This window comes from Pinus tabuliformis, chromosome J, assembly GCF_031772625.1.
Source record: "Pinus tabuliformis cultivar Carrire ecotype Pingquan chromosome J, CPIR1, whole genome shotgun sequence".
Classification (NCBI taxonomy): Eukaryota; Viridiplantae; Streptophyta; class Pinopsida; order Pinales; family Pinaceae; genus Pinus; species Pinus tabuliformis.
The window spans coordinates 1,207,459,124-1,207,484,608 of NC_142295.1; the positions used below are offsets into that span (position 1 = coordinate 1,207,459,124).

Below are 25,485 nucleotides of genomic sequence, written 5' to 3' on the forward strand. Positions count from 1 at the left end.
TTAACATACCCCCACTACAAAATCATTGCATGTGCCCATGAAATTTTAAAAAATGTGAACTTCTTTCTCCTATTTCATCTTTTCTGACACTTTTTCCATCACATCCAACTTCCTTTTCTTAATTCTCCTTTCACTAATTGCCATCCTGGGCTTCTTCATAAGAAGTTTGTATTTGAGGTTGATAAGTGTTCTACTCAACTTCTTATTTTTCCTCTTCAACTTCCTATTTTTCTTGTACCATGATCCTAGGTGCAGCATTGTGTTGTCATGAATGGTTCTATCTAGCTTGTTCTATTCCCACAATGTTTCATTTTGTTTATGAATGTGCTTGTTCAAAATCTCTAACTCAAAGATTTCTTGTTTGAGAGAGCTAGTTAGAGGTTCTTGTGGATTGACAGGATGCTCTAGATTGGTTGTGGATCGTAGATCCATTGAGGTATTCTTTCTCTCTAATGACTCTATGTAGTCATAGATTTATTGTTGTACTGGATCTATTCCAGGAGAAGCTCTGCTTGGGCTGCCTTCAAAATTCTATGGAGGAGAGTTTTGTAGACTGTGTTAAGGTGGAATACTGTCAGGAGATTGAACTAGGGTTTCTTCCTCTAAGTTTATGAAATGGGCTTCTTTTGATGTTGCCTTCCTCACCTTACCTCGGAGTCTAGAGCTCCTTCTCAGGTTTTGGAAGCTTATGGTTTCTTCTCTTGTGTCATTCTTCCTCTTCCCTATCTCCTTCTTTTTCTTGATTTTCTCCTTAATCTTGGTCAATCTTTCGGAGAGTAACTTTTCATCTTCTTGTGGTGATGAAGGTTCAGAATGTCTTCATTGATTTCTTCAGCTCTCTCCTTCAATTTTCCTTTCTATTTATTCTTCTTTCTAACCTCTAGTTTAGAAGCTGTCTCTACATCATTCTTTTGTGAGGTAAAATCAAATGATGGTTGATTAAGAAGACATGTGATTATACATACTATACAAACTTATGTTTTCAAATTGCTTTTTGAAATAAATTTTTACATTTACCTTTGGAACCTTTACCTTTTGCTTGCTAATTTTTTTTTTTTTTTTTTATGTTGATCCACATGTACCTTGAGCATGGTTTGTTTTCAAAAATTGATTTTTCTTCAATTCCCTGCATAAATGATTTTATTATGACTTGTACACTTGTGCCTGAACTAATAAACAAATTGCAGCTGCAGAACAGAATCAACTGCAGAACGTGAAAAAGAAAGTGAAATATGGCTTATGGAGCATGAATGAAATGGAAGTGGCTATGTAAGTGAAATGAAATGAGATGTAAGACAAGATGATAAATGAAATGAAGATGGAGTGAAAACTGTAAAAGGAAAAATTGAAAAATTTATTGATGAAATATGACAATGGGATGAAGTGAAATTGCAAAAATAAAATGGAGTGAGGTGAGATGAGATGATGAATTTTGCAGAATATAAACCGCAGAGTGACTATAGCTTTTTGTCACTACTTATTACAGAGAAAAAGAAAATGGAAAATATAGGGTGTCAAAAACCTCTAATTTTCACCCTGTATTTTATGTATAAGTATGCCAATCAATAATTGGTTTTCAACCTTGTACAGTTTATTATTTTTTTAAATTTGTTTTTTATTTATTTTTAGGAAAAATAAAGACTAATTTAGTGGAGAAGAAGAATTATTCTTCACTAGCTTCATTTCAGAATTGTCTTAGAAAATCTTAATGAACTCCTCTTTTGCAATTGGTTTCTGATATATCTTTAATCTATGATCATTCACAAGAAGAGGATTTTTAATTTCATCTATTGTTCTTGTCCTCACTACTCCATTACTAAAGATTTTTGAATCTCATATGGCCCAAGCCAATGGGTTTGAAGCTTCCCCTGAAAATCTTTAAACTTTGAATCAAACAATAACGCCCAATCTCCCACTTGAAACCTCTTGTCCTTGATATATTTGTCATGCCATTTAGCCCTTTTTTGTTGGACTATACTAGTCCTTTGAACTACCTCTTGTCTGATTTCATCAAGTTCATTTAACTACTCCAACCTATGCTTTTGTGCCTCTGATAAATCTCGTCCCAGTTTGACTGTTATCTTGAAAGTTCTGATTTGTAACTCTATAGGGAACAGGACTTGTTTCCCATAAACAAGTTCATAGGGTGTATGTCTTGTTGTGTTCTTCCATGTAGTTCTGTAGGCCCATAAGGCTTTAGGAAGCTTTTTCGCCCAATCTTTTCTATGTAGATGCACAGTCTTGGTGAGGATTCCTTCAATCACTTTGTTTGTAGATTCCACTTGACCATTTGCTTGTGGATGATAGGGAGTAGATTTAATATGTTTGATCTTGTATTCTTCCACAAGCCCTTCCACCATGTTAGATATAAATTGAGATCCTTGATCTATTACAGCTTCTCTTAGAACACCAAAACAAGTGAAGATGTCCTCAAAAACAAAATTAACCACAATTTTTTCATTAGCAAAAGGTAATGCTTTGGCTTCTACCCATTTAGTGACATAATCAGTGCATACTAATACATATTTCTTCTACTAAGATGGAGGATTAATTGGCCCAATAAAATCTAAGGCCCACTTTTCAAAAAGTTCGATGAGTACTTGAATTTGTAATGGCATTTCATTTGAGGAAGTAGGTTTCCCTACCCTTTGGCAGCTGTCACATCTCCTGACATATTATTTAGCATCTTTGAAGATGGATGGCCAATAATATCCTAAAGAAAGGATTTTATAGGTTGTCCTATTGTCAGAAAAGTGTCTACCACATGGCTCATCATGGCATGCCTTAAGAATCTCAGGCATTTCATCTTCCCTGACACATCTTCTGATCATAAGATCTAGGCTTGTTTTATACAATTCGTTAGTGATCCATGAATATCTTGCACTATCCTGAATAATTTTTATTTTCTCTCTAGGAAACAAATGTGAAGGTAACTTTTCTGTGACCAAATAGTTAGCAATATCTGCAAACCAAGGAGTTTGAGTAGTTACTGCAAAAATATATTCATTAGGAAACTTATCTTCAGTTGGAGAATATTATTTGAAATTCTGAATCCTGGACTAGAAATCAACAATTGTGTTTTTTTTTCCAGGTCTATCTATCATATTAATGTTGAATTCTTGCAAAAGTAAAAGCCATCTTGTAACTCTACCATTAGTAATAGGTTTATTCAGTAAATATCTAATTGCAAAGTCATCTATATCAACAAAGGTTTCATAGCCTGTTATATAGTGTCCGAACTTGTTCATTGCATGAACAACAACTAAAAATTCCTTTTCAGCCACAGTATAATTTAACTCAATGAGAGTCAAATTCTTACCTATATAGTAAATGGCATAAGGAATCAAATCTTTTTGTCCCAATACAACTCCCAGAGATGTATCTGAAGCATCTGTTGAAATATGGAAAGGGAGTTTCCAATTTGGACCTCTTAAAATGGGTGCTTCAATTTTTTTTGTTTTTAAGGTTTCAAATGCCAGGTGGCAATCAGAATTTCTATTGAATTCACAATCTTTTGTAAGAAATTTTAAGAGTGGGGATGTTATTTTAGTGAAATTTTCTATAAACCTTCTATAGTATCCTGTAAATCCTAGAAAACTTCTAACATATTTTGGCAATTTGGAATTGATAATTTAGAGATGACTTTAAATTTAGTTTTGTCAACTTTAATCCCATCTCTTGAAATGTGATGTCCTAAAACAATACCTTCTGTAAACATCATAAAACATTTTTCATGGCTTAGTGAAAGGTTTGTTTCTTTACATCTTTTAAGAACTTTTTCCAAATTTTCCAAAGCTTCTTCAAATGTATTCCCATAGATTGTAAAATCATCCATATATACCTCTACACAATCATGTATTAGATCAGAAAAAATCCCTAGTACTGCTCTTTGGAATGTTGCAGGTGCATTACATAACCCAAAAGGAAGTACTCGGTAGGCATAAGTTCCCCATGGACAAGTAAATGTGGTTTTATCCTAATCTTCAGGTGCTACCTGAATTTGATTATAACCACTAAAACCATCCAAGAATGAGAAATACTTCTTACCTACTAATGTATCTAACACTTGATCTATAAAAGGCAAAGGGAAATGATCTTTAAGGGTTGCTTTATTCAGTTCTCAATAATCAATGCACACCCTCCATTTACCATTCATTTTAGGCACAATTACCAAAGGAGAAACCCATTGACTATCTGAAATTGGGTAGATGAAGTTTATATTCAGTAATTTTTGGAGCTCTTATTTCACAATCTCTCTAAGATTTGGATTCATCCTTCTTTGAGGTTGTCTGATAGGTCTACAATTTTCCTCAATGTATATGTGATGGATACAAGTCTTAGGATTAATGCCTTTCATGTCGGTATATTCCCATGCAAATGCAGCAGAATGTTTTTGTAATGTTTTGATTAGCTCTTCTTGTTGTAGTTTCTCCAAATTTTTGTTTACGTTCAATGTCCTACCTGGAAAAATTTCAATTGTAGAGCTACCAAACTCTTCCATAGAATAGAGAGACATCTGCCTAGATGAAAAATATTCAACATTAGATTTTTCTTGAAATTTCTCATGGTCATATTTTGAAGATGATTCAAAATTTTCTAATGTATTTAAGACTTTACTATCTTCACTAATATCTGAAATAGTAAAGAGAGGTTGCATATCATCTTCATCATCAATCCATTCTTTGTCATCTATTTCTATGATGACTTTTGTTGGAGGATATAAAGTAATTTTTTTTGTTGAATTACCATTAGAAATATACATGTCACTAGATCTACAACTAATAAAAGCATCAGCTGTGGCCAGCCAAGGTCTTCATAATATAAGTGGATGTCCTCCTAGATTGTTCTTGGGAGTTAAGATCATGAAATCAACAGGGTATTTCTAAGAATCTAAGGTACTGAAATATCTTCTAACATTCCATCTAGTTTGATTACTGATCTATCTGCTAGTTGTAGTAAGGTAGGTGTGTAGAGAAGATTAGGAAGCTTGAGCTACTCCATAGTTTGTTTTCTCATGATGTTTATTGCTACCCCTAAGTCAATCAATGTATTTGAAATTTCAAATCCATTGATATGTGTTTTCACAATTGGACTTCCTGGATCCACATATTTTTGTATGGAAATTTTTCCCATCATTATGTTTGCTATTTTTCTTACTAGGTGAATTCTTTTTGTTTCCTTTGTTTTTCTTCCAGGTTTCTTTATGCTCAACTCCTTTATTGTTTTGGCTAGAATTGGAATTTCTTTAATGTCTTGTAGCAAATTGATTTTGATACAGACATTCTTCAATTCATCTAGAAAATCATAATTGCGCAACATAATCTTCTTTTCTATTCCTCTATCAATTTGTAATCTTTCAGGAAAAGGAGGTGTAGAAGTAGATGCTGGTTGCTCATTAATAGGAGTTGTGTTCACTGATTCTTTTTGTTTTTCTTTTTCAATGTTTTGGTTCTGGAGAGATGTTCCCTCAAAACTTTTATTGACCTTTAGATAATCTTCCTTAGAACTATCTTGTTCTTGAATAACTACATAAGGTCTTTCCTTTTATAATATCTTACCAGATCTCAGTTGAACATCATTAAGATCTAGAGGAGTAATCACATAAGTTGGAAATTGTTGTCCTTCTACCATATAAGCATTCTTAGGGTTTTTATTGTTGGGGTTTGGTAATGGTTGGGCAGGTAGCTGATTTAGTTTCTGCTGAAATGGCAGTAAGAGTTGAGGATTTTCATTTTGTTATGGACATTGTTGTGGAAATGGTAATGAAAGTTGAGGGTTCTAATTTTGAAGTTGTGGCTAATGATTTTGTTGCTGAATGTGTGGGGGAGGATAATTTTGATATGATGGAGGATATTGATAATATTGAGAAAATCTCCCATAAGGATTTTGTACTCCTTTTGCCCACGGTTGAAATTGAGATTGAGGTTGAGGCCAAGGTTGAGATTGAGATTGAGGTTGAGGCCAAGGTTTCTGCCAAGAATTCCAATTTGGTGGGGGCTGAAGATACATTTGATTGTTAAAACCCTGATTTTGTGGTCCCTGCCAAGGTCTTCTAGCAACAAACAAAGAGATTCTGCAGAATTTGGGACTGTTTCCTCTTGAAAGACAACCTTAAAACCTGGAATTGAAGGAAAACCCTTGGTCTCATGGCTTTCTGAGCAAATCATACAAGTTTGTACAACTTTTGCATCTAAAGGGCATTCTCTTAAAGCATGTTTTTTTCTGCATTTTGGACAAAAAATGGCTAAAGCATTAGCCTCAGTTTTCTACTTGTTTTGTAATTTAAGGGTGTCTATTTTCTCACTAAGACTCCCTAGAATGTCAGTTTTAAATTCATCAAGCATATTACCAATTTCTGCCCTACTTACAGATCCAGTTGCAAATTTGTTTACTCTAACAAGAGAAGGATCTCTTGGACCTTTCCCAGTTTTAGATTTCCCTCTTGAGAGATGAACATATAATTCTCCTATATCATTTAATGGAAGTTGAGATATATCTCCCTTCCCCATCATGTGAAAGATATCTATCCACTAATCTCTAATGGATTTTAATAAAAGAGATTTCAAGGTATCTTCATCTAAATTTTCCATGTTTGCTCTTTTCAAATTATAGTTGAATCTCTCAATCAAATCCTCCAAGCTTTCATCCTCTCTTTGCATCATATTGAACACTTCATCTTTGTGATTGGTAGGCATGCAATAATCCAAGTACCTATCCAAAAACGTTTTTTTCATGTCATTCCATGTTCTAATGGACTGAGTGACTAACCGCATGAACCACTTCAAAGAAGCTCCTTTTAGTGTTGAAGGAAACAATTTGAGTTTTTGAGATTCTTCTAGATAGTCAGAAGTTCTGCACAAGACTTCAAACTCAAATAAGAATGTTTCAGGATCCTCACTTTCTAACCCATGGAAGTTTGGGAGGACAAAGGGTGATATATTTTTCATTGTGGCATTTGTTTCCTCATCCACTATAGGGAATCCAAAAGAATTATCTATTTCCCTATTTCCTCTGCCTTCTCTGTTATTTCCTCTACTTCCTCCATTGTTTCCTCTATCTCTTCCTCTACCCCCTCCAAACATATTGAATTCCCCATCTTCTCCTTCTTCTGCCATTATAGTTTCCTCAAAGTTATTTTAAGGTTCAACCTGCAAGGTTACTTTCTCCTCCTCTGGTTCTTCTATTAATTGGAGATGGGAGAGAGGTTCTACTTCTTCTTCCTCACCAGGTATTCCTAATTCTTCAACTAAAATGTCTTCTCCTATGGAGGTGAAAAAGGTTATTCCTGTTGTTGGAGATTCAAGATTTTTCTCCTCTAGGACTGACTTGGTAGTAGGAGATTCTTTTGATTGAATTTCTGCCTTTGTAATTTCAGGTGTTCTATGGCTGGGAGTATGAGTTTGGGATGGAGGTGTATCTTTCCTTGTTCTCGATGAAGTAGGTGGTATTGTAGGAATTGAACAACTACCCCTAGCTATAAATCTACCCCTAGAGTCTGTTTCTCTATGCATATCATTTTTTCTTTTGAATGTAAGAGATAAGGCTACCTAGTTACACTTCCCCGACAACATCGCCAAAATGTTTGGTCAATTTAGTGTCCTAAATTTCTCTACATGAATTATCAATCCGGGTATCGTAAACTGATGAAGTGTAGTGCACTGTTTGAGCTAGCTAACCCTTCTTACTTCATTGTTTTTATGTTTTATGTTGTTTTGGGGGGGTTTTGGATTTTAATTCCTAATGATTTACAATGTAAATTATCAGAACTAAAACTAACTTTCGTAAAGACTGCTCAAAATTGAAAAATGAAAACAAAGCTAAGAAAGAAATGAAAACAGAGCTAAGAAAGATTTGGAAGAAAAGTTAAGAAAGAAATGAAAACAAAGTTTCTATTCTTATTTTACCATTATTTCCAAATCATGAATTAAAACTGAAAGTGAATTTTGCAATTGATATCTAACTAATTACAGAAATAAAAATAAATGAAATAATTGGTTACTCTACCTCTCAATTTTGGGAGAAAGTATCCTTGGGATGACATTTGAGTAATTCTGTACTTCATTAATCTAAGAGAAAGCAAATACAGAGATGCAAAAATAACTCATTGCATAGACGAAATGTTCAACCACTTAGTTAAGGATGAATTATCAACTTGAAGAGTTTTCCATAAATTCCATAAACATTCATTAACACCATGAGTTAGTAAACTAAAAATGAAATGGCAAAGACAATAAATGACACTGATAAGTTTAATTGAGAATTTAAACTAGAAAAATAGTGAATGAAGTAACTATCCAATAGTGTATCCTTATCATTCTTCAATCCTACTCTCATCCTAAAACAAGGTTAGTTTTTAATTGAAGAAACGAGATTACACCATTGAGTTCTATCTTCTAAAGTACTAATAAAAACTAAAAAGAGATCAAGCTAATGGAAACTGCTCTAAATTATAAACACTGTTAATAAGAAAATGATGGAAATTGCATTATAAACATTGTTAGTAAGAAAATTATTATAAACACTGTTTTAGAAAGAAAATGATGAATTTACAGTTAACAAGAAGAAGAAAATAAAATGAAATGAAACCTTCTTCTACGCAGGGGCCTCTGCAACTGATTAGGCTACGCTTGCTCAATCAAATCCAAGAAAACTCCTTCAGATGTTCATAAAAACATGTGGTCTTCTCATATTAAAACAGGGACACAAAATGCCCAGAAATTACAGAGTCTAGAACTTCGATTGTAGGAAATAATACTGGGGGGGTGAATTAGTATTAACAAGTCAATAACTTTTCATTTTCATAATCAGATTTATATACACTACTTCATTTGGTGGAACTCGTGTGTATATGCAACTGTGATTAAGGAAACTAGCATATATACTACAAACTTAAGATTCAATTAATTCAAAATATGTTGCTCTTTAATCAGTGCATCAGAACCATATAAACAGTAATGAGGTGCAGTAAAACCGAATAGACAATCACAAACATGAACACAAGATATAAGGTGGTAAACCCAATGTGGGTGAAAACCACCTGCTGCAATCGTCTCTATCTTTCTTTTTAATAATAAGAAACTTCTTTTTACAGTTTTTGTACTAGTGCAGACTTATAGTAGTACGTAGGCTTCTACCTGCAGAAGGCTACAACCTTCTCTCATTCTCCAGCTTCTCTTGGAAGGGAGCTACAACCCCCCCTTGCTCTTGTACTAGCTGATATGTTTACTAGTACGTAGGTGTCGGCCTACAAAAGGCTACAACCTTCTCTTTTCTTCAAGGGACCACGTTTCATAAATTTTCAGACTGGATCCATCATCAAATATATCTGCATCAACCAATCTCCTTTTCACAAATGAACCAATCAACCTTCAATTTGATCTTTCAGAATGGTGTAACCAGAATACAGTAACCAGAACCCAAGCTACAACCCAAAACACTGCAACAACAAATAGAAGTAGCTAAAAAATATTCTACAAGGTATATGCTACTTCCCTGTGTCGAACCTTTATGCATACACACTTTTCTCAAGGCTAACCTGCATACAGATCTGCAAATCAAATTTAAGATGTATACGTTGTTTTGATATGCAGAACTAGTGTGTATACATGCCTTTCCTAAAGTGAACCTGCGTACATATCTGTAAATGATGATTTAAAACATTTATTAAGAAGATTTTCGGCATAAATCACATGTAGAAAACCTTTGTCGACGCGTTTCGAACCAACTAGTGTGGTTCATTGTCAGGACAAATTGAGGAGTCAGATCATGGCTGCCAATTATATAGGGAGAGCAGATCATCCAAATGACTAGGTTGACTAGGTTGACCACCAAAGGCTATCTAAAACGGCTAGATTAAAAATAATATTAAAATACCAATAATTGAAAGGTAATAGAATAATTAACTACTTGTAATATATTAGTTATTTAATTTTATCATATTAACATATTTTTCTTAGGTTAATAAATTATTCAATTTAACTCATTTATAATTTATTTAATCATATAACCACTAGGGATAAGTAAAAAAGGGGGTTTTTATATAATAGAATGGTATATTATTTTATTTTACTTATATACTAAATTACATAATTCTAATTTATTTAATCAATCGAATTGCAAGGGATGAGTAAAGGGGGTTTATATATTAGAAAATATAATTTTATTTATTTAATTATTTATTAATTTATTAATTTATTTTAATTATGATTTAATGGAATAAATAATTATGAGTATTGGTTATAATTGATCTATATTTATATTTATATTTTATTTATATGGTAAAGGTAGAAACTTAGTAACAACTAGGAATAATAATATTCATAAAATTATTGATAAGGAAATAGTTAAAAATTAAAATGAGTGTCAATTTTTTAAAACAAGGAGGACAATAATAGGACCATAGTAAAAAACTAAACTAAAAGGAGAACCCTAAGAGGAAGGAAAGGACAGCTCTAAGGAGAAGGAACCGCGGAATAAGGGGAAACCTTGACAAGACTAAGAAGAAAGGGCAGGGATCCAGCAACGACTGATCTTCCAAGCATCATGTTTGTATTGAGGAGGCCAAGGTTATTACCAAGGTTGCCCATTTCCATCACCGTAAATTCAAGGAAGCGATTGAAATTGAAAAAAGGCCTATCAATCTCAATAGAGATGATGGTTGGAAGATCAGTCGTTGCTGGATCCCTGCCCTTTTTTGTTAGTCTTGTCGAGGTTTCCCCTTATTCCCCGGTTCCTTCTCCTTAGAGTTGTCTTTTCCTTCCTCCTAGGGTTCTCCTTTTAGTTCAGTTTTTTTACTATTGTCCTGCTCTTGTCCTCCTTGTTTTAAAAAATTGACACTCATTTTAATTTTTATTACTATTTCCTTATCAATAATTTTATGAATATTATTATTCCTATTTGTTACTAAGTTTATACCTTTACCATATAAATAAAATAAAAATATAGATCAATTTTAACCAATACTCATAATGTATTCCATTAAATCATAATTAAAATAAATTAATAAATTAATAAATAATAAATAAATAAAATTATATTTTCTAATATATAAACCCCCTTTACTCATCCCTTGCAACTCAATTGATTAAATAAATTAGAATTAGGTAATTTAGTATATAAATAAAATAAAATAATATAACATTCTATTATATAAAAACCCCCCTTTTCTACTTATCCCTAGTGGTTATATGATTAAATAAATTATAAATGAGTTAAATTGAATAATTTATTAACCTAAGAAAAATATATTAATATGATAAAATTGAATAACTAATATATTACAAGTAGTTATTTATTCTATTACCTTTGACTTATTAATATTTTAATATTATTTTTAATCTAGCCATTTTAGATAGTCGTTGATGGTCAACCTAGTCAACCTAGCCGTTTGGATTATCTGCTCTCCCTATATAATTAGCAGCCATGATCTGACTCCTCAACTTGTCCTGATGATGAACCACACTAGTTGGTTCGAAACGCGTCGACAAAGGTTTTCTATATGTGATTTACGCCGAAAATCTTCTTAATAAATGTTATGGATCACAGAAGCCTCAATTCAACAATTTAAAACATTACAATAATTCCATACTTCAATTATACCCAGATCATCATATTTACAGACTACAACATGCGCCAGTTATTCAGATAAATGATCAAACCATATAAAGATACTTCACTTCAAGCCTTAAGGTCTTGAACCATCATTAGATTGTATACTTCATCAAGCACTAAGGTTCATCCTTGGTTTAGAGCCAGCTATGCACCATAACCCAATAACCTGTACACCAGATCTTGCTCATCATCAGATATTCAATACTTGAGTACCTTTTGCCTAATGATATTCTTCTCCTTATATAGTGTTAGGCCTTTCTCAATACCATGGTCCAAAACCACTTAAGACCAATACCTTGGACTAAATACCTGGGATCAATACTTCAGACTAGATACTTAGGACCAATAACATGGATCAAAATATCATGGACCAAATAGCACAGACCAAAACTTAGATTCCAACATGTATGCACCTTTCCTTCTGTGAAACTGCGTGTGCACACTATACGCACCTTTTGGTTTGTTAACCCACATGTATAAACTGCTTTTTCAAGGTGAAACTGCGTATACCTCTCCTTCCTGATTAAGTGAAGTCTGATTTGTAACTCTAAGCTGTTAACCTGCTAAACTGTGATCTGTCATCTGAGTGAGTTGCCATCAAGGACAACACCTGTGTCAAATCTGAGTCATAATGCCAACAATATCCCCCTTTGGACTTGATGGCAACCCCAAGTCACTCTCCCCCTTTGTCATCAAGGGCAAAGTGTCATGCTCCCCTTGAGTACATGCTAAATTCTTTGATATGCTGAAGTGTGCTAATTGAGATCCTATGATCGAGTCCATGCCCCCCCTGAGCATAAGCAAGGTTTGCAAAAAGATAACATGACTCTATACATACATCACCAATGACCTTCCTATCACCAAATACTCATACATACATCCATCTCCCAGCCAAGTGGGGATACACCAAGTTTAACTCATCCACCCAACCAAGTGGGGATATACTAATTGTTTATACAAGTCAAAACAAGAAAACATTACATCATCCATCCCATGTATAGTGGGGTAACAACTTAGATCGTTCCATGACCTTTATATTAAAATATATACATGAAATATATATAACAGAGACAAGATATCTTTAAGTAGGACCATGATAGTCATTAGTAGCATCTGTCAACTAGTAACCATGTTCTCCCCCTGAACCTGTTCCACCTGAAAAAACAATTGTGTGAATCAGTACCAAGATCTTCTAAGATAATGCCAACAATGCCTTATTATAAGCATATGCTCCCCCTGAACTAAACCATATCAGACCCCTTTCTTCCTGAGTCTGGCCCACTGCTTTTCTTCAAACCAACATTTACGCGACTGTATCCACAAAAACCAGCATATGTACATGACTACGCTTCATGAAACTCGTGTATAACCTCCTTTCTCTAAAATAGATAAGATTTAACCGTAGAATGATGCATCAACTACTCCCAGCTTCTGTCTAAGATATTCAAATGTATCTCTAGGCAGTGGTTTTGTGAATATATCAGCAGCCTATTATTTGGAGGGAACATACTCCAATTTGACTTTTTGTTCAACCAGTTGTTCATGTAGAAATTGATATTTGATGGGTATGTGCTTGGTCTTGGAATGCATGACTGGATTTTTTGAAATACTGATGACACTTTTATTATCACATAGAATGGAGATGGGTGGAGTACATGTCATCTGAATGTCTTGGAGTACATGTGTAGCAAGATGTAGAGCCACATATTCTGCTTCAGCTATAGATAATGCAATTTAGCATTGTTTCTTGTTGAACCAAGACACTAATCTATAACCCATATAGAATGCACCACCACTAGTGCTTTTTCTGTCATCAATGCTTCCTGCCCAATCTGCATCTGTATAAGCATGTAGTGTAATATTTGTATCTCTAGGATACCATAAACCAAAATTCTATGTTCCTTGAAGATATTTGAATATCCTTTTGACTGCTTCAAGGTGTGATTCCTTTTGGATTTTCTTGGAATCTTCCAACTATTCCCACTGCATGCATGATGTCTGGTCGAGTACCTGTTAGATAAAGCAAGCTGTCGATTATGGATCTATAAGTTAGATGATGCACCACTGTTGATTCATCATTTGAGCTGAGACTTCATCCTGTTACCATTGGAGTACACACTGGTTTAGAATCTTCCATGCCGTACTTTTTTAGGATCTGTTTGAGATATTTGGTTTGTGATAGAAAATACCATCTTTGTTTTGTTGAACTTGTAGACCAAGAAAATATGTAAGCTCACCAAGCAGGGATATTTCAAATTCTTGTTTCATTACCGAAGCAAAATTTTGACTCATGGCTTCTTCATTGCTACCATAAATGATATCAACATACACAACAAGTATTAGCAATTTATTATAGTCAATCTTTGTATATAAATTGTTGTCAACTGATCCCTTTGAAAAACCTTGTTGATGGAGATATTTGTCAAGACAGAAATACCAGGCCCTTGAAGCTTGTTTTAGACCATAGAGAGCCTTTTTGAGTCTGCATACAAGTTTTGTATCATTTCCAAGAATGAAACTATCTGGTTGCTCAATATAGACTTCTTCTTCTAAGTCTCCATTAAGAAAGGCAGATTTTACATCCATTTGGTATACTTTGAATTTCTGAAAACTAGAAAGAGAAAGGAACATTCTGATGGCTTCAAGTCTAGTAACAGGTGCAAAATTTTCTTCAAAGTCTATACCTTCTTGTTGAGCATATCCTTTACAAACAAGTTTGGCCTCGTTTCTAATAACTTCTCCATTTTCGTTCAGCCTGTTTTTGAATATCCATTTAGTTCCTATGATATTCTTATCATGAGGTCTAGGAACTAATTCCCAAGTATTATTCTTTCAATTTGATCAAGTTGTTCATTCATCGCCTTGACCCAACATTCATCTCTGCATGCTTCATTTACATTTTGAGGTTCAATGGAGGATATTAATGCTAGATAGCTTGAAGCTTCTGCAATGGTTCTTCTATTCTACACACCTGCCCCTTTTTCTCCCAAGATTTGAGCTTCTGGTTGATTTTTATGAACATACCTGGATAGAGTCTTTTCTTCTACCGTTATCTCTTCTTTTGGTGCTTCATTGGTTTCTTTGTTAGAATTAGTCTAATTTGATGTAGGAGGACAATCCTCATCTTCTTCTTAATCTTTGGTTTTTATTTGTTTTGGATTTTTGCATGCTTCATCAACCACAACATTAATACTTTCAATGATTTTCCCAAGTCTTTTATTCTAACATTTAGATCCTTTACTTCGGGAAGAGTAACCAAGGAGAATACCTTCATCTGCTCTGGGTTCAAACTTACCTAGTTTTTCACCAGCCCTTTTGATGTAACATTTGCTTCCAAAAACTTTGAAGTATTTTACAGTAGGAGTCTTACCATACCAGAGTTCATGTGGAGTTTGAGTGATGTTTACCCGAACATTTTCTTTGTTGATAATAGTGACGGCAGTGAATGCAACTTCACCCCAGAAGGTTGCAGGAGTTCCAGACTCATCTAGCATAGCACAAGCCATTTGTTGAATTGTTTTGTTCATCCTTTCTACCACTCCATTTAGCTGAGGAGTATTTGCAGTGGAGAATTGTCTTTTTATTCCATGTTCTTCACAAAAATCGAAGAATTCATCCGAAGTAATTCCCCTCCTCGGTCAAATCTAAGGCATTTGATTTTGCAATTTGATTCATTTTCAACCAAAGGTTTGAAAGCTTTTAACTTTTCAAATGCTTCATCTTTATGCTTTAAAAGTCCTATCCAACACATTCTAGAAAAATCGTCAATGAATAATATAAAGTATTCTTCTCCACGAGGTGACCTTTTCCTTGATGGTCCACATAATCAATATGAACAAGTTCAAGAGCCTTACTAGCTAATCCTTCCTTTTTAGGGAAATGTGCTCTGGTTTTCTTACCAAATTGACATGATTTGCATATTGCATTCTCTAGAATGCTGATATCAGGAAGATCACGAATAGCCTGGAATCTGGATGCTTTTCTTATTTGAGAGAAGCTTAGATGCCCCAATCTTTTGTGCCATAACAAGTGTTCATCATTTTTGCTTAGATAGCACTATTTTTGTCATCCCTTGAGTATATATAGGTTGTTTGGAGTTCTTGTCCCTTTAATCATGGTTTCTCCTATATCAAGCTCACGAACAATCCATTTGATCGAAACACTACTTCATTTCCTTGATCACACATTTGACTCACTCTCAAAAGATTGTGCTTTAAGCCATCAACATACATAACATTCCCAGCTTTAACTTTTTCTTTCAAGAAAACAGATACTTTACCTTTTATGACAATGGGAGTGTCGTTTCCAAATGAGACACCCTTTTCCTTTTCTAAGGTATTATATGAGTGTAGTTTTTCTCTGTCACCTGTCATGTGTTTTGAGCATCCACTATCAATGTAGCACTAGTTTTCTTGTCCTTCTACATGCAGGGCTATACCACATCTTTCTGTTTGTGATTCTTTCTTTCTCCATATTTTGGGATTTAATCAAGTTTTCCCCTTTTGAGCTATTTGCTGAAATTTACTCTTGCATTCAGATTCTTCATGGCCAAGGTTGTTATAGTTTGAGCATTCCATTTCATTTTGAAGAAGAGAAAATCTATTATAGGAACTTTTCTTAATCCCTATCACATTTCTTTGATTTCGTGCTTCTCTAGTCATGATAGTTTTGTAAGAAACACATTGAGAAGTGTTGTGTCCAAAATTATGACATGAGAAACATTGACCATTAAAGAAGTTCCTGCTATTATTGAATCTATTGACCTGATGATTGTAGTTGAAGTTCCTTCTACTAACCTATTGATTGATATTCCTTGATGCAAATTGAGTTTGGTTTACCTGAGTTTGACTGTGGCCTTTGTTCATTCTTGAAGTGAATTGAGCCCGATTCACCTGGTGACCTGATTTATGCCTTTGCTGATGATTGTCGAACTGTTCGCTGCTCTTTGCTGCATCACGATAACTTTTAGTGGAGGTTGACGGCTTCTGTGATTGAGATGTTTCTTCAGAGCATCCAAGATCTGTCTTTATCAAAGGATAGCATTGTACTTTGATAATTTCATTTAATGTATCCGATCCTTTAGCAAATCTAATATTGAGAGCTTTTTTTTTCTCAAGATCCTTTTTTAGACCCACAATTTCACATTCTAGCTTTTCATTGTGTTTTTCTCTTTCAGCAAGTTGGAATGTCAAGGTATCTATAATCATACTCTTTTCTTATAAACAGATTTTGAGTTTAGAGATTTCTTCATAAAGGTCATCTTCATCTAAAGAATCTAAAAAATCATCATCTTCATAAGCCATCACAAGTCTATAATCACTGCTATTTTCATCTTCATCACTATTTGATAAACCATCGCTATCTTCATGAGTATAGTAGCTCTTTTATTTACATTTTGTTTTATGTTCCATTTTGCAGATTCCTTACCTTTATCAACCTTATCTTTATGAGGACATTTGGTAGCATAATGACCAAATCTTCCACAGGCAAAACATTTGAAAGGTAGTTTACCTCTAAATCTTCCGGAACCCCATTGAAGGTTCTTAACAAAGTTTGCTTCTTCTTCTCCTTCTGAAATATGTCCTGATTGATTAAGTTCTTCTTTTCCTGAAGCTTTAAATGTGACTTCTCTCACATATGTTGGACCTCCTTTTCTCATTTCGAAAGCAGTTAAGATCCCATGTAGTTGTTCATAGTAATAGTCTGAAGATCTTGCTTTTCTTCTGTGACAGATACTCTTGATTCAAACTTAGCAGACAAGGATCTTAAAACCTTTTCAACTAAAGTAACTTCTTTTATCTCTTCACGTAAATTCTTCACGCAATTAACAATCTCATCAATATGTAAGAAGTAACTAGATATGATTTCATCATTGTGCATTTTGAGAGTTTCATATTGAATTCTAAGAGTTTGCAGTTTTGCACGTTTTACCTAAGTGTCTCCTTCATAGCTTAGAATGATTTTGTCCCATATTTATTTGGTGGATTTGAGCTGCATAACTTTGACAAATTCTAATTGTGATAGACTTCCCCATAATGTATTGACAGCCTTGGCATTGGTTTCATATTGCTTTTTACCTGCCGCATTTGTAGGAATTGTTGATGGAAACATATATCCTCCTTCCACGATTTACCAGAGATCTATTCCAAGAGATTGAAGATAGGTTGTGGTTCTTACCTTCCAATAAAGGAAGTTGCTTCTATCAAATATTGGAGGTCTGATGGATCCCTCTCTTTCTTGATTACTCATGATGATGGATCTTCCTTCAAGCGATCAAGCTTCTTCTGAAGGACCTGCTCTGATGCCAATTGTAGGAAATAATACTGAGAGTGGGGAGTGAATCAGTATTAGCAAGTCAATAATTTTTCATTTCCATAATTAGATTTATATATGCTACTTCAGTTAGTGGAACTCGCGTGTATACGAAACTGTGATTAAGGAAACTAGCGTATATACTACAAACTTAAGATTCAGTTAATTCATCATATCTTGCTCTTTAATCAGTGCATTAGAACCATATAAACAGTAACCAGATGTAGTAAAATATAACAAAAATTGCACACATAAACACAAGATATAAGGTGGAAACCCAATGTGGGTGAAAACCACCTACTACAATCATCTCTATCTTCTTTTTAATAATAAGAAACTTCTTTTTACAATTTTTATACTAGTGCAAACTTATACCAGTATGCAGGCTTCTATCTATAGAAGGCTACAACCTTCTCTCGTTCTCCAGCTTCTCCTGGAAGGGAGCTACAACCCCCCTTACTCTTGTACTAGCTAATATGTTTACTAGTACGTAGGTGCCAGCCTACAGAAGGCTACAACCTTCTCTTTTCTTCCAGGGACCATGTTTCATAAATTTTCAGACTGGATCCATCATCAAATATATCTTCATCAACCAATCTCCTTTTCACAACTGAACCAATCGACCTTCAATCTGATCTTTCATAATGTTGTAACCAGAACGCAAGCTAGAACCCAGAACACTACAACAGCAAACATAAATAGCTAAAACATAGTTTACAAGGTATACACTACTTCCCTATGTCAAACCTGTGTGTATACGCACTTTTCTCAAGGCTAACCTACGTATAGATATGCAAATCAAATTTAAGATGTATACTCTATTTTGATATTCAGAACCAGTGTGGATATGCACCTTTTCTAAAGAGAACCCACGTACAAAGCTGTAAATGATGATTTAAAACATTACAATAATTCCAGACTTCAATTATACCCAGATCATCATATTTACAGACTACAACATGCACCAGTTATTCAGATAAATGATCAAACCATATAAAGATACTTCACTTCAAGCCTTAAGGTCTTGACCCATCATTAGGTCTTATCCTTCATCAAGTGCTAAGGTTCATCCTTGGTTCAGATCTAGCTATGCACCATAAACCAAGATATTCAATACTTGAGTATGTTTGGCATAATGATCTTCTTCTCCTTATATAGTGTTAGGCCTTTCTCAATACCATGGTACAAAACCACTTAAGACCAATACCTTGGACCAAATACCTGGGATCAATACTTTCAACCAAATACTTAGGACCAATACCATGGGTCAAAATACCATGGACCAAATATCACAGACCAAAACTTAGATTTCCAACATGTATGCACATTTCCTTCTGTGAAACTGCATGTGTACATTATACACACCTTTTGGTCTATTAACTCACGTGTATACGCTACTTTGTCAAGGTGAACCTGCATATACTTCTCTTTCCTCATTATGTGAAGTATGATCTGTAACTTTGAGTTGTTAACCTGTTGAACTGTGATCTATCATTTGAGTGAGTTGCCATCAAGGACAACACCTGTGTCAAATCTGAGTCATAATGCCAACATCGATTTCACAATAAAAATATTACTATTACTACTAACTTCTTCGGTCCTTTACATAGGTATTTATAAGAAAAATCATATAACTGTTTGTGGAGAAAAGCATGCTACAACCAAACACGTAGAAGATAGATATGCAGAATTTCTTCCTCGACTGCTGGATACATAAATCCAAGACATGGTGGCTATTGGATTCATTTGTACAAGTGGATACATTGGAGTCTATAGGTATAGGTAGTTGCTCCGGATAATTCTTCCCATCACTTTGAAATGCATTAATTAACCATGAAACAGAGTCACGTTACCTTCGGTCTCTTTCTGTATGACTTATCCATTGACTGTAGTCTTATGCCATCTTCTTTGTCAATCTAGGCTGAATGAATAGGACAGGGTCCATGTCATGATGACTTCCAAGCTGCCCATGTGGCTAGTTTCTCCTTCTGAAACCTAGAACCTGTTAGAGCTTGAAGGTAGCTGCAGAACAGCCGATTAGCTATAGAATAGGCTACGTTCCGTAGCTAACATACAAAAATTTATTCAAACAGCAAAACATAAAAGCATAACATGCAAATCACTAAATGTCCTCCTCAAGACAGTATATACCGGTCATTGGTGATGAGAATGCATATTTCTTATGGAAAAACAAAGAAAAGGAATGAGAAGAGTTGCTAGAGAAAGAGTAATTTGGAGGCTCAACAATGAGGAAGGAGAAAGACAGGAAATTCAGGGTATTCAGAAACTTCCGCAATTAAGACATGTAATAGCTTCCCAATTAGCAAAGTGCATCAGAAAATGCTACCAAGATTATGCAATACAAGTAGGGTATGCTGACTCTAAAGATAAAAGTATTTCATTAGAGAATATACCAGTGATACAAAATTTTCCAGATGTATTTCTTGAGGAAATCTCGGGCCTACCCCCAAAAAGGGACATATATTTCACCATTGAGTTAATTCTAGGAGTTGCCCCAGTCTCTCGAGCCCCTTATGGTATGAGCATACCGGAGCTAACATAATTAAAAATGTAGCTACAAGAGCTGCTGGATAAAAAGTAAATCCGTCCCAGTGTATCCCCTTGGGGAGCTCCAATACATTTTCTTAAGAAGAAGGATGGAACCTTGCGAATGTGCATGGATTACTATCAGTTAAACAAGCTGACCATTAAGAATAAATACCCTCTCCCTCGTATAAATGAGTTATTTGATCAGGTGAAGGGTGAAACCGTATTCTCAAAGATTGATCTCCTCTCAGGTTATCATCATATCAGAATAAAGGAGGAAGATATAGCAAAAACTATGTTCAGGCCTCATTATGGACATTATGAGTTCGTAGTACTGCCCTTTGGACTAACTAATGCCCCAACAACCTTCATGTGCCTTATGAACAATATATTTCATCAGTTCTTGGACAAGTTTGTATTAGGTTTTAAAAATGATATATTGATCCACTCTCGGAACATTGAAGAACATAAGGAGCATCTCTGTATTGTTCTGCAAGTCCTAAGACAACAGTAGTTATACGCTAAGTATAGTAAATGTGATTTCTTTAAAGAGAAAATCCAGTACTTAGGACATGTCATCACAAATAATGGAATTGTAGTGGACCCAGGGAAAAATAAGGACTATCATGGAGTGGTCGGTACCAAAGGATGTAGCTAACATAAGATTGTTCATGGATCCAACCGGATATTATAGATGATTTTTGGAAGGTTTTTCTAAGGTGGCATATCCTATAACCTCTCTGCAAAAGAGCGGAAAATCTTTTCAGTGGACCTCTAACTATCAAAGGAGATTTGATCAGCTCAAACATCTACTTACCACCACACCCATTTTGAGCATTGTTGACCCCAATAAAGAATATGTAGTTTGTACTGATGCTAGCAAAGAAGGTGTAGGTGGAATATTAATACAAGAAGGCAAGGTTGTTTCCTATGAATCAAGGAAACTTTAGGAATATGAGAAAAATTATTCGGCCTATGACTGAGAGTTGACAACAGTTATCTATGCCTTAAAGACTTAAAGATGTGGCAACATTGCTTGATGGGTATGAAATTTCTGTTAAAGACTGATCATCATAGTCTAACCAACTACTTTAGACAACCCACTTTGAAAGCTAGGCAAGTACGTTGGGCTGACTTCTTAAGTGAAATCAACTTTGAAATCAAACATATGAAGGGAAAGGAGAACTGGGTTGCGGATGCCTTAAGTCGAAAGGTAAATTGTTTGTATCATATTTCTTTTAGCAAATCACGAACCACTTTTTATGAGAATATTCATGAAACAACCATGTAAGATTTACTATATAAAAATTTATGGCAGCAAGCGAAAACTTTGAAAAACAAAGAAAAACAAATGGGATATGAGGTAAATTAAGAAGGATTGTTGATTTATAGGAAAACGTTATGTGTGCATAACCATAAACATCTTAAAAATCTAATTTTAGATGAATATCATAAGATTCCTTATGCATGCCACCTTGGATACTAGAAAATGATTTTTTCCCTTAGAAAGGAATTTTTCTGGCTTGGTGTGAAGAAGGAAGTAGCATAATATTTGGCCCGATGTTTGGAATGCCAACAAGAAAAGGCAGAGCATCAACACCCAGTAGGATTACTCCACCCACTACCTATTCCTGAATGGAAATGGGAAACCATATCCATCTATTTCAATACCGGACTACTTAAGTCTAAAAGGAAAAATGACACAATCATGGTGGTAGTGGACAAATTGAGAAAATATGATCATTTCATACCAGTACAATCAACTTATAAAGTGGTACAAATTGCTAACATTTTTATTCAAAACATTTTTAAATTACATGGAATACCCAAAATGATCATTTCCCACTGTGATGTGAAAATTACATCAGCGTTCTAGAAAGCTCTATTTGAAGGATTGGGCACACAACTACATTTTAGCACTGCATATCATCCTCAATCGGATGGACAGACAGAGCGAGTAAATCAAGTAGTAGAAGACATATTGTAAGCTTATGTAATGTAACAGTCATCTAAATGGGAGGACTACCTGCACTTAGTAGAGTTTTCCTATAACAATGGGTACCATACGTCCTTAAGATGAGTCCCTTTGAAGTGTTATATGGACGCAAGTACAGGACACGTTTGAGTTGGAGTGGTCACGAGGACAAGTTGATGCTAGGACCACATATGTTAGTAGAATTGGAGGAGATGGTGAAAAAGGTACATGCCAATTTGAAAGCTGCTCAGGACTGGAAAAAGAACTTTGCTAATTGGAAAAGGATTTTTCGGGAATTCCAAGTGGGGGATAATGTTTACATTCACGTACAAGCCAATAAAATCACCTTTCAATGGACTGCATGTGCTGAACTAGCACCCCGATTCTGCAGCCCTTTCCAAATTTTAGCTCAAGTCAGATTAGTGGTTTACCATCTTGCCTTACCCATCCATATTCGTGTGCACAATGTATTTCACGTTTCTCTACTTAAGAAATACATTTATGATGCTAACCACATAATCAATTGGCAAGACATTCATGTAAAGTAAATGATAATCTTTATTTTTGAATTCAGATTTACAAAAAAAAAATTGGTTAACAATTTAGAGTGTTTTGTTGCAATGTACAGGTCAAACCGGAAGGAAAGTTCTTCGTTGAACCCCTGTTTATACTCGATCAGAGAGAAGTAATGTTGCGGAAATGAGTTATCAACCAAGTTAAAGTGCAATGACAACACTATGGGCTGGAGGAGGCTACTTGGGAAGATGAGCAGGTTATGAAAGAAAACTTTCCGGATCTATTTTCAGAAGGAAAACATTGGGATGATGTTACATCTTAGGGGAGAAGATGTGATATCCCCAGATAATGTAAATATTTATTTTACTACAAACCAAACAAACTATTACTATTTTTAATTATAGAACTATATTTTGTATTTAGTTATTGAAAAGTGAATTTTGCAGTTATTTGTAAATAGTGTTTTACTTGTTATTTAGTTATGAGAGACAATTATCTTTCCTTGACTAATTTCTTGAGGATTTACTCGAGAAAAATCAAGAGGATAGGGGTATCAAAGATCAGCAGAAAGGAGGAGCAAGAAAGAAAAGAACAAAACGAAAGTAGAACTGTGCTGAGACAATGAAAGTAGAACTATGCTGAGACGACAGACAGTTTGCAATAGATACGTCTGGTTAGGACCACATAGCGATGAAATCAAGGATTCTCCTAGTGAGAGAATAAGGTTCATGTGACCAGGAACAACTTGGGGGGATACTTACTAATATAGTAGTCTCAAGGTTGAGAGGGAAAGCCTCAAACCGGTCTATTTGCAAATCGATTTGTTATACAACATGAACTAGATAAGTGAGAAATCTCATTAAGATAGAAATCTGATATAAATCTTTTTATAAGCTAGGCTTGTCATTTAAGAGTTGTAAAATGTACCGCAAAGTACAGTAGACAAGTGATAAAGAATTTCTTGTGCTAAATAGAATGTACATTAGAATTACAATAGATAAGTGATCAAGAATTTTTTGTGCTAAGTAAAATGGAAAGCATAATATAGTAGACAAGTGATAAAGATATCCGCTAGAAACTAGGTATATGTATTTATTTCATGTCAACAAAAAAAAACATTTAGAAAAAGATTACTATCGAACCCCTGCACAATATTACCTAAATTACAAATAAAATCCAAGAAACAGTAAGCCTAACCGTTCTATTAGGTAACGAAAAAACACTAAACCCAAGGGTAAAAGAAACAGAAATATTCATACAGGTATACAAAAATCAAATAAGCAATCGTGATAATTACAAAACCGGAAGTAAATTTTGTTACAGGCCTATATAAATCAACTAAGGAAAACTGAAAAACAGTATAGCAGAATCAGCTTCGCTTTTTAGGCTTAAAGACAGTTGTAATACCAGAAATTATCCTACACTCATGTATTACCAAAACCCTTACCCTCGCAGGCAAGGTCAGAATTAATTATCTTTACCACACACGGTCGAAGAGGAATTTACATTCTTTGTTGATATGCATACACACAAACCTACTCTTAATTTCAAAACGGAGGTGCCAAGGCAAATACTGTAAAATGCTATAATAACTCAAAAACTGTCGAGAGCAATAGCTAAAATTTATTCAAGATCTAAAAAATATGCATAAAAGAATTTCTCACAACAAATAGAGCAGGGTTGTTCCAAAAGTACTAAATAAACAAGTTGATCGAGTTTTCAGTCCTCACAACTTCCTTCATTAAACTGAATATATTCTGCCCATTTAGGGCTGACAATAATTATACTCTATAAAGATAGAAACAAAAAAATGTTTAACTCATAAGTTAATAGTTTTACAAATTAAGCCTCCCTCGAAGACTGAAATGCATCAAGAGCAAGAAACCCTTGCGAAGAAAACCTAAGCTAGATTCAAATACCTAGAAATGGGTTGGGAACTTGGTTCTACATGTAGGTGAACCAGATGAAGGCTTCCTTCAACTCTTCGACTGAAGTTATAATACCTGCAAAGACCTCCACCCCAACAGGGAAGAGTAACATGGATTACAATTCAAACATAAACCCAAAAATTGGGTAAAAAGGGACTAGACTTAGCAGGGTAAAAGAAAAAATTAAAATACTCCGAGATACCTGAATCGAGCCGCTTGTAAAATCGCTCCATACCGAATACCCAAGCCTGTGAACCAGGGTTTCTGTCGGAGGAACCATAGGTGATTAGAAGTCCTGTCATGATGATGGAAAAACAAGAATGGAGTCAAATAACACCCTAGCGTCAAGCGGAAGATGAAGAGAATACCTATGCATGGCGGACTCCTTACAAAGTAGACGAAAACCATTCTCCATAGGAAAAACAATGAATGTGTATCGAAACTACACTAAAGGCATAGAAATTCAGGTTTCACATCCACCATTCGATAAATACAATGGTTGGAGACCATAGATGTGGAGCGGATCCCAAAATCGACGATGGAGTAGTTTGGCATTACAGATTTCCAAAAGACAACCTTATCACCTAGGCCATCACA

At 34.7% G+C, this 25,485-nt stretch overlaps 1 pseudogene; it reads right to left on the reverse strand.

The window, feature by feature from the left end:
• Nucleotides 1-25,190, reverse strand: part of LOC149231470 (large ribosomal subunit protein uL10 pseudogene) — a 31,508-nt pseudogene extending 6,318 nt beyond the window's left edge.
• Nucleotides 25,191-25,485: the final 295 nt, after the last annotated feature.